Source organism: Protopterus annectens, chromosome 3.part0, assembly GCF_019279795.1.
Source record: "Protopterus annectens isolate FY-2018-M chromosome 3.part0, PAN1.0, whole genome shotgun sequence".
Taxonomy (NCBI): Eukaryota; Metazoa; Chordata; order Ceratodontiformes; family Protopteridae; genus Protopterus; species Protopterus annectens.
In genome coordinates, this window is record NC_056731.1 from 653,946,329 (window position 1) to 653,959,073 (window position 12,745).

Sequence of the window (12,745 nt, forward strand, 5' to 3'; positions counted from 1 at the left end):
AAAAAAATTGTATGCATTAATATAACAGATTTGTGAAAAATAGTATATAGATCAAGAAACTTTGATCTGTTAGAAAAAAGAAGCATCTGAGGAAGTGCGAAAATATAAATAACGAAACCTAGTTATTTTTGAAAAGTATAAAAAAGAAATACAGATATGGGAACGGAAGAGAGATTTGACATGGTGCAATATTTATGCAAAGGAGAAAGCCAAATTAATCAATATAAAGAAGGCATCCACAAAGATATTCAAAGAGAAATATAGGCAAAGGCATCCGATATTGAAAATTTCACAATAAAAAAAATAATATCACAAAGAGGAAATGCAGAAAAAAAGATTATTAAAGCAGAAGTTGAAAAAATAGAAGCTGAAGTTATGGAATGCCTGCAAAGTGAAGGATTTGGTGTAGAAGGTCTAACACAGGCAACATCACAGCATGATAGAGCGAGTCCCCAAAGTAAGGAGAAGCGGGAAAATCTTGAGACATCTGAAGAAGAAATATGGACATGGGAAAGAAAAAGAGATTTAATATGATGTAATATTTATGCAAAGGAGAAAGCAAAACTAACCAATACAAAAAGAGCAACACCAAAGATATCTTAAGAGAAATACAGGCAAAGGAATCCGGACATGGATAACTTTACAATACAAAAAATAAGAAGACATAGGAAAAGTAGAAAAGGAGATTACTAATGGAGAAGTTAAAGAAATAGAAACTGAGGTTATGGAGTACCTGCGAAGTGAAGGATTCAGTGTAGAACATCGAATTCAGAAAGCACCACAACAGGATAGAGCAATGGATATCCAAATTAAGGGGAAACCAGTGGAATGGGAAGCAATTGGTCAGGTGCCATATGAAGATATTTTGGAGCCTTCCACATGAAACCAGCATAAATTTTCAACTGAAACTGGACAGCAAGGGAAGGAACAGGAATCTGTGGAAACTCTGCAATCAGTGTTGAGGAGTGATAGGCCAGTGAGTTCCCATATGACAGAGCAACGGATGGCACAGGATGAAATTAAAGAGAATGTGTCACAAGGACATGCTACAGAACTTTCTAAAGAATGCCTGCAGCAAATGGAAAACAAAATATGTGCCCTCAGTTTAAAAGAAAATGAGTTAAGAGAAGAGTTACTTGATTTAACAGACATAGACACATTAAGATCAATGAAAGAAATAGACTGCAGAAGGTCAATAAAATTCAAAAAGTCAGAAATTTGATAAAAAAAAATGAACACAGTAATTCGGACTGTCCATAGGCATCCATGCGATATAACAGAAGTAAACAGGATATATTACTGTGCAGCTAAATTAATAACTGATAAAGTTCTACCACAAGAACACAGGATAGTGTGTGAAAGGAAGGGGAGAAATCGAATACCATCATGGAAATATCGACTAGAAAAGACTGTAAAGCAGTTAAGACAAGAAGTGTCACTGTTGGAGGAATATAGAAGAGGGAACAGATCAACAAAAATACTAAGAAAGATAGACATGATAAACGCAATGAGCAGTATTACAACAGATCAGGATCTACCATGGACTATCACAAATAAACTAACAAGCTCAGCACAGGCGGAAAAACTTATTTTTTAATTATTTATTGACATTTGTTAACCGGATTAGTCCAGCTGGGCTTTTGGTCCTTTTTCAGTGGAGACCCGAGGAGAAAAGCTCCAAAACAGACGGTATACAAAATAAAAATAACATTTACAGTAACATATGAAATAAGCATACAAAGAAGAAGAAACATGCGCATACTTAGAAGATATGCAGGAAAATATAAAAAAATACAAAATAAGCAATTTATTGATGATCCAAAAAAGTTTTATAGAGAATTGTGAAATAAGGTAAAAGGAATTGAAAGACCACCAAGAAAGAAGAAATAGATACATTTTGGAGAAGTATCTATGAAGATCCTGTGGAACATAACAAAGATGCTAAATGGATAGAAGAAGTAAAAGAAAGAATAAGAAGTTTAAAGGTACAGGATATGAAATGGGATGAAGTAACAGCCAGAGAGATTGAAAAAAAAATTAAGAAAAGCCTCGAACTGGAAAACCACAGGCCCAGATGCAGTACCTAACTTTTGGCTAAAAGTATTAATATCTTTGCATGCAGAGTTAGCCATGAGTAACAACTATTTATATGCGCACCCCGCACAGACATCAACCTGGCTAACAACAGGAAAAACAATGCTCCTACTTAAGAGTGAACCTGCAAGCTACCTTAAAAATTATACACCAATACCTTGCCTTCCGACGACCTATAAACTATACACAAGAATTGATGCCGACAGAGTTTATAGTCATTTAGGAGAAAACTGAATTATGGCAGTAGAACAAAACGCAATAAAAGAAACTCATATGGAACAAAGTATCATTTGCTGTTAAATAAAATCATTGTAGAGAACTGTAAAAAGGGGAAAAATCTAAGTATGGCATGGATTGACTATAAAAAAGCATTTGATAGTATTCCAAATTCATGCATAAAACACTGCTTAAAAATGTATAAGATACACCCTACACTGATCGACTACATTACAGTGACAAATTATTATTCCAGGGATAAAAATCCAAAGGGGGATATTCCAGGTGACTGTCACCACTGCTATTCTGTCTTCCCTTAACCCTGCCTAGTTAACAGCTTAGGCCATGGCTATAATTTAAGTGTAAAGACTTCTAATCTTCTCTTTGTCGATGATTTAAAACTATATAGCTCATCAAATGAGGAACTGAAAACACAACTGCAAGATGTCAAAACTTTTTCAGATGATATAACAATGTCATCTGGTCTTGATAAATGTGCAAAAGCAACCTTTAAAGCAGGAAAACTGCATCACCGTGAAAACATCAGTTTGGGATAAGAATGTGATATAAAAGAACTTGAGCAAGAGGGGGTGTATAAATATTTGGGAATTGATGAACGATCAACAATAAAACATGAACAAATGTGAATAAAACTTAGTAAGGAATACTTTATAAGACTTAAATTAATCCTGAAAACAGTGTTGACATCTAGGAACAAAATCCAAGCTATAAACCAATTTGCTCTTCCTGTCCTAACTTACAGATTTGGAGAGACTGACTAACTTCAAAATGTCTTGGATAGATTAGATAGGAAAACAAGGATGCTTCATGCTCACCAAATGATTTATAAAAATCAAAGCATACCAAGATTATATATCCCCCCTTTCCGAAGGAGGGATGAGCCTCCTTGAAATTGATTACATGTATAGATCTGCAGTCACGGGACTTCACACATCTACTGACCTCACAAGAGCCAAACATAGTGAAAGTTTTGAAACATGAGGAGAATACATCTAAGATGACTTCTCTGCTTAATCTAGCAGAAGCATATCGGTGTCAAGCAGGAATGGAAATCAAACCAGAAGTAGATAAAAATCAGGCAGCAACTGAATGTGCCAAAAAACAAAAGAAAGAATATAAGGTGAAGGACCAGATGAGAAGGCAAGAAATGTGGAAAATGCATAAATACAGTTGTAAGTATAAGAAACTTCTGGAAGAAACTTATGCTGATCAGGAACGAATGCAGGAATGGTTAAGGAGAGGCACATTCAAACCAAGAGATGAAAGGTTAATATTGGTGGCCCAAGATGTACATGCTGGTTTACAAAGTCCATTGAACATGTGGGAGAAACAGACAAATGTAGGTTTTTTAAAACCGAATTGGAAACAGTGGCATACCTTGTTACTGGTTGGGACATACTAATGGCAGAAGGACTGTATACTGAAAGGCATAATAATGTGGCAAGACTGTTGCACTGGTGATTGTGCAAACATTATGGTATTGAAGTAACCGAAAAACACTGGAAACATGAGCCACAAAACATCATAGAAAATGATGAAGTCTACATCACAAGATATCACCTATTGCCAACAGTTCAAAAGATACTTGCTAGAAAACTGGATATAGTGGTCCATGAAAAGAAGACAAAAGTAGCACTGATCATTGAAATCGCCACACCCAGAGACTATAGTGCCTTGCAAACAGACACAACGTTATAAAATATCAAGATTTGCAGACAGAAATCAGAGCAATGTGGAAGAAAGATACCAGACAGTTCAAATAGTAGTAGGGGCAACAGAGCTTATAAAAATAATCTACAATCATATTTAGAAATGTTACCAATACATTTAACCCCATACAAACTGCAGATGGAGTTGTTACTGGGCACATTGCGGGTGCTGCGAATGGCACTTCTGGCTGACATCAAAGTTTGAAACAATACTAATTTCATGAACTTTAATTGTACTTTGATATAGGAATGGGGTGCATTCCTGTCATGGTATTAGAAACCCAAAAGAGTTGGAGAAATTAAAAAACAGGAAGAGACTTTTCAGGGTCTGAACTGAGAGATGATAAAGGGGTGCGAATGGGGAGATGATAAATCAGCAAGCAAAAATGAATTCATCCTCAAGTCTTGGTGAGTACCTTTCACATGGTAGACCGTGTTTTTCACAAAATCTCACAAAGACAACACTGATATATAGACTATTTTATGTAGTATATATATCAAGGACAGAAGTAGGTTAAACAATAAAAAAGACAGCTGGGTGCACAAGACCCAGGATAAAAACAGTGCCCAATCCAGGTAGGTGCACTGGTGCCAGGACTGGAAAAAATGACAGTGTAGAATTCTCAAGACATGGAAACATCCCTACAATGGGGCTAGGCCAAGCCCAGGGGGAGGATAGCTCCCTCATTGTAGCACAAAAATTGATAGGCCAAAAAAGAGCCATAAAGATGATTGACTGAACTACTGAGGATAAGAAAAAAATTATGTATTGTTACTATTATGCAAAAAGCCCAGAATTTCCACACAGAATACATACGAAAAGATTAATAGAGAAATTAGAGGAAAGAAAAATATTTGCACAAGAAAAACTGTCAGAAGCTTCAAATAAAAATTTGTGTTCATCAATACACAGATTTATGAAAAACATTATAGAGACCAAGAGACAAAGGACAAGGTAAAACAAGTGACCAAATAAGTCCCACTCGTAAAATAAAACCAGAAAACAAGTAAACAGGTACTCAACCGTCACTTGTCAAAACTTTAATAAAATGCAGAAAGGACTAAAACAGTAAAGCTTTCGAGTTAGAACTCTTTAAAAATGCTAAAACAAAATACAAGTTCTGCAATGAATCCATTTATACTAATAGACAGCATGCTCTAATAAATCAATTATCCAATCAAAACATAGCAGTACAAAAACATAACATAGTGCCTAGTAAAAAATACAAAAAGTAGAAGAGATATAAAAATATTTAAGAAAAACATATTATAAAAATTCTCTCAAATTTCAAAACAGGTTTAATACTAGTTTTAATATTTAATCCAGGTGACCTATCTGCCCTAAAATAATTGATCCACCTGTTTCCTGCCATTTCGGTCTTAATACTTATATCACCACCCCTTAGATTATTATATACTTTCTGCATCACTCTAAATTTAAAATTATGATCTTTACCCTTGTTCATAATATGTTTAAATATGAAATTGCTACACCCAGTGACTACAGTATCTTACGTAATGAGAGACACAAAGTTATAAAATACCAGGATTTGCAGGCAGAAATGAGGGCAATGGGGAAGAAGGCTGCCCAGACAGTTCAATAGCAGCAGGATCAACGTGAAAAACAAAGGAATTTACAATCGTACTTAAAGATATTTTACAGATACATTTAACTCCAGAAGGAGTCATTACTGGACAGATTGTGGGTGCTCATGCTTGCCTGATAGTGGCAGGTTTCATTGTCTCCTTTCATACCTGCTGCACTTTCTCAGAAAACAGGTGCCTAAAAAGTACTAAAATGTAATAATCCAGCCAGTGAGTTGAAGAAATTGATGGTTGGGGTGTATCAAACAACTCCTCTCCTGTGAAAGTTCATCCTGTGAGGAAACTTGTGGTAATTGTCCTTGGCCATTTTCAAAAGAAAGGAGAACTAATGCCGCCTGGACCGAAAGGGGATCACCCCATTTTTTTATTTCACTTTTGTTTATTGTTTTTTTTTTCAAACGAGTTTAATCAAAAAATTATTTTCAGCAAAGGCCTAGGGAGAAAAGCCCCACCATATTACAAACAGTTTTAAACCATCATTCAGTTGTTCTTCTTTTGGCTTTTCCTGGTTAGGGGTCGCCACAGTGGAACTCCGGTCCGCTAATGATTGGCAGTAGATTTTTATGGTGCCGAGGTGCCAGCTCGACGCCCAACCTTCAATGAAAGCATGCCCATTTACGCATGTCTTTCAAATGCCACTCGACCACGGGGAGGACATGCAGACTCCACACAGAAGGCGCTCCATCATTCAGTAATATACATAAACAGATATTAAGTAATATACATTATCAATTACACATATATTTGCTAATTAGATTACATTCATATTAAACAAAGGAAACTATTACAGTATAAAATATACTTTCTGCAAGTATTAGTTTGTTTGGCAGATGGATAACAGATATTACAATTAGTGATTAGAAACTCAAAGAAACTGAAGTGAGGACATAGCAGGCTTTAGACAACCAGCGAACCCCACCATTGCAGGGGGCTCTAATATTTAGGGGCCTCCAACCAAAGCAAATTATCTTATTTTGATATTTTGTTTTTGTCAAACCAGCAAAAGCAAGTGCAATAATTATGTGTATTTAATAACCCAAGTGAGTAATAACTCACAGGATGAAGAATCCTAAAGATTGGCAACACTTTTTCTCGATAAAAATTCAGAGCTATCTCTGGTTGTAGTGATGGCCTTTTGTCAAACAGCAAGCTTCACAATTTCATTAAATGTTTTACAACTGACACAGCGCTCTTGATTTAGTTAAATAATTCTGGTTGTCATTCTATCCATTAAAACTAACATCATAGCTGGCAACAGGCACCCACACTACCTGCAGCTGTGGGTGAGGGGGTCCCATGATCATCTTTGCCTAAGTGGGTACCCTGCAAAAGCAACAAATGGTAGGGAGAAAAGAAGGAGAAGAAAGCTCATTTATTCTGTTATTATGTGCTTTTATCCAAAACTGGGTTGTGATATGACCTGATAAAGAGAAAACCAGTAATCAGTGAATTAATAAGATCAAGGTAAGCGATAGAGATTGGTAACCCAAAGTGACCAATCCCAGTATGCACCTGGAATTTTAACAGCAGATGTTCCCAAGCATCAAGGACATTATTCTTTTTCAGGAAGTTTTATAAATACTGGATGGACACTAGTGGTCCGATTCCAAAAGACTTGCTGTCAGTGTAAATGACAACTTACACTGAGAGCAAGTGTTGTGGAATCTGGCCCCTGGTATAAGCTTGCTTATAAGATCGGTCTTACACAGAATTAAGCCACTTACACTGAGAAGCAGGACGTTTGGAATCTGGCCCTAGATACTGTAACTCTCAATTTCTTTACTCAACAATTCTGGGCAAAGCCAAAAATAATGGATGAATAAAGGCTCAAATCAAGAATAGTTTTCAAATATTACTTTAATTCACTTAAAAAGTTAATAAGAACATGTTTTTCATCAGTGTGCATTTTCTGAATAATAATAAGTATGAAACTCTACTGTCTGGTGTTACTGACTGTCTGAAACACTGAATGATTTACCAAAACATCAACAATTTTACGAGGGCAAGGCAAAAATATGAGGAAAAATTACAGACATTATGTGAAATCAGGGACAGTGACAGGTATGTATTACTCCTCAAAGTGAGATAAATAAAAGTGATTTACTCCTGCTGTTATTTGATAACACTGACTTGGTGTGGCAAAACAATTGTCACAAAATGTGTTGCTAGTTGATGAAATCAGTGTAAACTAGCATTGTTATATCTTATGCAAGTGTGTGTGTGTGTGTGTGTGTGTGTGTGTGTGTGTGTGTGCGTGCGCGTCAGAGCCCAGGGTGGGGGAAAGGGAGGAGCACTGAAAGATGTGTGCATGGAGGGTGACACAGTAGGCAATGGAGGTGCCATGCAGCCCTTTGCCTAGTGCACTATAAAACCTAAGGACAGCTCTGTATATAGGGCTGTAATGTAACATCATTGCAACTAAATGGCAGCCACTGTGAATGTCACTCTGTGAGATATGCCAACATGGTGTGGTATTGCAGGCATGTCATAATGTAGTAGCACTGTAAGCACACTACTCCTAAAATTCTGTAGTGTGACCTGAAAGTTTGCTTAAGAGGGGTGGCAGTGATAGGGTGATACTTGGACTGGATGTGTCCTGGAGCCCCAATTAACACTTGCTGGGGAGTCCCTAAAATGCTAACACTGTGCCTGAGTGAAGTAAGGAACTCAGAAGGGCAAAAAATGTTAATATTGCAGTTAAGTGGTAAGGTATAAATCAGGTCTAGAGACAAGTATAGATGTGGTTAATACATGGTTTATATTAAAACTATAGAGTGAGGTAGATGCTAGTAAAACTATTCGGGTACTGGTGAAGACTGGTTATGAGGCATATGCTTCTAAGTAAAGAGAAAGGGTTTGATGATATGGCAAGCTGAAGTTTACAGTGACACCTATCTTGGAGATATACAGGAAATAGATCCATCAACTGGACAGATGAAGTTTTAGTTTTGATTTAAATTAGTTTACATTCTGAAAGAATTTCAGCAGTGATGGGATATGGTTCCATAGTTCATAGGTTCATAGATAAGTACTAGGTTAGTTGCCCTTGTGGGCCATTTTATGCCTAATCAATTTCCCTCAAAGGTGAGAGTTAAACCATAAACCCTGTGTCTGTAAGGTTAAGTACCTTAGTCCTTATACCAGTCCTCTCCCATGCCAGTCCCCCGTCAAACCATCCCCTACACTATTTCAAAATAGAGTCACAAGTCACAAGACACCAGCACTATTAGTTGATTTAGTTACAGTGATCAGTGATTTTTTTCTAGAGTGCAACATTCTACTGGGGATAGTAGTGTTGTTCTAAGTTGTTAAAGGCTGGGCATTTTTTGACTTATTGAGAATTCTATGTATTGCAAATAGCTGGGAAACAGCAGGTGATGCAGCAGTTCCAACCAATTTAATTCTCTATGACTGCTAGGCAGTGGTGTGTTTTACTATAGCAGTTTACATCAAATGTGGCAATTTTACTATGACACTGCTCAAGTTTGAACAGATGTGAGACTTCAAATGTACTGAAGACTCAGGCAGCAAAGAGGAGAGATGGCAGTAAGAAATTAGAGATTATACATCTTCTGGCCATGTCAGTAAGGTACATTTTTACTTTGTATAACAAACATAATTTTGGATGAGTTATTTAACCATCTATGATACATACATGCTGGTTAAATTATAACTGGTCAGTTATGGTGACACCCAGTATTTTATTAGGTTTACTGATTCTGTCATGGGGTTGTTGGCAGAGACAATACTGAATAGTGTTCTTTTGACGTTTTGGGAAAAAGAGCAGTACTTTTGTTTTATTTTTAGAGTTTAGAAGTAGTTGTGAATTATTTGGCCATGTTTTAATTAATAAAAAGGATTGTTGTATAAATTCTTGGAGTTTATTGGCAGAGAAGATCGGAATCGGGTCATCAATATACTGAACTAAGATAGCATTGTAGTTGTTATTTATGAATATATTGAAAAAATATGGGGCCCAGTATGGATCGTCAAGGGTCAGCAACAGTTACTGGCAAAAAAGTGGAGGAATAATTTCTCCATTTCACTGACTGTGCTCTGTTTGAGAGGTAGCTATAGAACCAATGCAGTGGATAGTTGGAGAGCCCTAGGGATGAGATTTGATGCAAGAGTTTCTGGTGGAAGACCATATCAAAAGCTTTTGATGAGTCTAGGATGATGGTGAAGACTAGGCTTCTGGCATTTTTATGGCTGTTGACATTATTAACAAAATTCATCAAAGCAGTAGTTGTGTAGTGATGACTATGGAAGCCATGCTGGGTTGAAGACAGATGCTGGTTATGTATTAGATCAGTGGTTAAAAATTTGGAAGCTGGATGACACCCTTTATAAAGGGAATATTTTGGAGGACCCCCTAGTTTTGGATTGCATTTCTAGACTATTAATTGATAATTAATATAAATAAAGCAACATTTGAATGCTATAAACTATATTTCAGTGTTTCATCTACAAATTCAGTGACTGCTACCCTTGAAGAATAAATGCCTATGTTACATTAAAGAAATGGTAAGCTAGTAATATTGCAATAAGCCAGGGAATGGATGTCAAACTGATAACAGGTACATAAGTTACTAGGCATCTCATCCTAAGGAGAATATACTCTTGGCTGCAGCACCCCACCCCCTTAAAATACAACATAGTATCAGCAATCCATCTACATGCTGTGGGAGTAGAACCCACAGCCTTCTGCATCAAAACAAAAGTATGCTACCTGTTGTGTTACTAACACTGCTTTAAAATTATATACCACAATACTGATACCATTTGCTAAACAAAACAGTTTCACAATATAAACAGACTTAGCATGAGCAGCAGTAAACTTCTCTTCCCTTGAAGGTCACAATTCCTTGAAAATGCACTTGAAACTAAATTCCTTGAAAAATGCACCTGAAACTCAGTTCCTTGAAAAATGCAGCTTGGTAGTTGGGGTAGGATTCATGCTCTTCTTTCCTATAGCTAAGGTACAGAGTTTGATCTTAAGGAAATTACTAATCATCTGCTAACCCTAACTAGGGCATTTCACTCTCTCATACACACACACTTCTACATCTTAGTGCAAGAAATCTGGACAAAGTCTAAAATAAATAGGGACAGATTATAAATATTGCTCTTATAAACTTAGAAAAATGCTAGAATAACAGGATTTGTGTTAATATGGATTTTTCTACGGATATGAAGTCTAAAATTCAAATGTCTGTCATTATTTAGCAACTTCAATCCTTTTTATGTGGACCAGACAAAAATATGGGGCAAAAATATGGACATTCTGCAAAAACCTGGACAGTTGAGGGGTATGCTACCTATCTGTTATACACACACACACACACACACACACACACACACACACACACACACACACACACACACACACCACGTGCGCGCACACGCCATACCGCTCAACCTCTTAGGGCAAGAAATCTGGACAAAGCCTGTCAAAAGGGGGGGGGGGTGACACAAGGGCCTAAAACTTGGGACACATTTTAAATATTGCTCTTAGAAAGTTGCTAGAATAACAGGATTTATGTTAGAATGCATTTTCTGAAGTATATGAAGTCTGAAACTCAAATACATGTCATTATTTAGTTTTAGTAAAGATGATTTTTATGAGGAACAAACCAAAAATATAAAGCAAAAATCTGGACATTCTGGGAAAATCTGTACAGTTGAGAGGTATGAACACACATAAACCCCCTACCTCCCTCTTACATCCCCCCATACCTCTCAACTTCTTTGACATAGACTAGACTAGAGCAAGAAATCGTGACAAAGCCACAAATACTGTGGGGACAAAGGCCCAAAAATAGGGACAATTTTTAAATATTGCTCTTACAAACTAAGTTGATGGAATAAATTTTGCATTAGTATGAATTTTCTGATCTTAGAATATAAAGTCTAAAGCTCAAATGTCTGCCATTATTTTCTGACTTCAGTCCTCAATGATTTGCCAGAAAAACAACATTTTATGAGAAATAGATCAAAAATATGAGGCAAAAATCTGGACATTCTGCGAAAATCTGCTTTGGATTTATTCAAGTCTTGCTTAACAAAACAAAACAAAAAAATACCTTCGAACACTCTCTTCTGAATTGGTGTAACAAGATCGTCAGGATCAGTTCTGTAGTACTGGCTTTGCTCTACCAGGTAGAGGCACATGTCCCTGTGACTAGCCTAAATCCACCACTGTAACATGGACAGAACAGAAAGGTGGAAAACACAGGGCAAGCAAGCAACCTCATCCACAAACACAGAAGTTATTAGGTCTTCTTCTTTTTTTTTAAATTCAGGGCAAGCAACTGTTTAGCCTTGAATGCGGAAATTAAGCTACTCAGCTGCAAAAACAGAAGTCTCTCTCTCTCTCTCTCTTTTTTAATTTATTTATTTATTTATTTTTTTACTGAGGGTGAGCTGCATAGCCACAGAATCAAAATAGTTTTTCTTTTCTTTTTTTTTTCACTACAGCAAGGTCGGTCATCGGGATGCTGCAGAAGTGGATGCGCAGTCCCCTAGAAATTATAATATGGACTTCCAGGGGTCTGAGGAGCACAATTTTGGAATCACTGTATTAGATAATTGAGAAGGTGCATATGAGTAAATCTTTCTAACATCTGTGACAAGGGATATAAAATGCTACTTAACCTATAGTTCAAGATCTCTACTGATTCGGCCCTTGTGCTTTGGAATAATGAAAGATATTTTCCACAGCAGGGGGACCTTATTTTCAGATATGGATCGATTTATCAGAACCGAGACTGGATATGCAATAGCCTCAGTTGCTATTTTAAGATCTTTACCAGGTAGACTGTCAGAGGCAGTTGCAGTAGGCTTTAATTTTTGGAGGTATTTTTGATAGTATGTGTGAGAACTGGCTGGAAGGAGAAATACTGAAGGAATTTATTTGACTGAGTAGGGACATGAAGAGCTCAATAGTTGTCTGGTTGGTTAATAACAATACTCTCTGTATAACATGCTTACTGAATTGTTTGACTTGGTGTGAACATAGGTGAAGGCTGCTAGCCTAGTCAGATAGAATTGTGGAGATAATTCTGTCATCTGTAAATATTAATGTAAACCACAGGCTTGTT

At 36.7% G+C, this 12,745-nt stretch overlaps 1 protein-coding gene across 3 annotated transcripts in view; it reads right to left on the reverse strand.

The window, feature by feature from the left end:
• Positions 1-12,745, reverse strand: part of ANO10 (anoctamin 10) — a 1,956,032-nt gene that overhangs the window by 594,764 nt on the left and 1,348,523 nt on the right. The gene's annotated exons all lie outside the window — the stretch shown is intronic.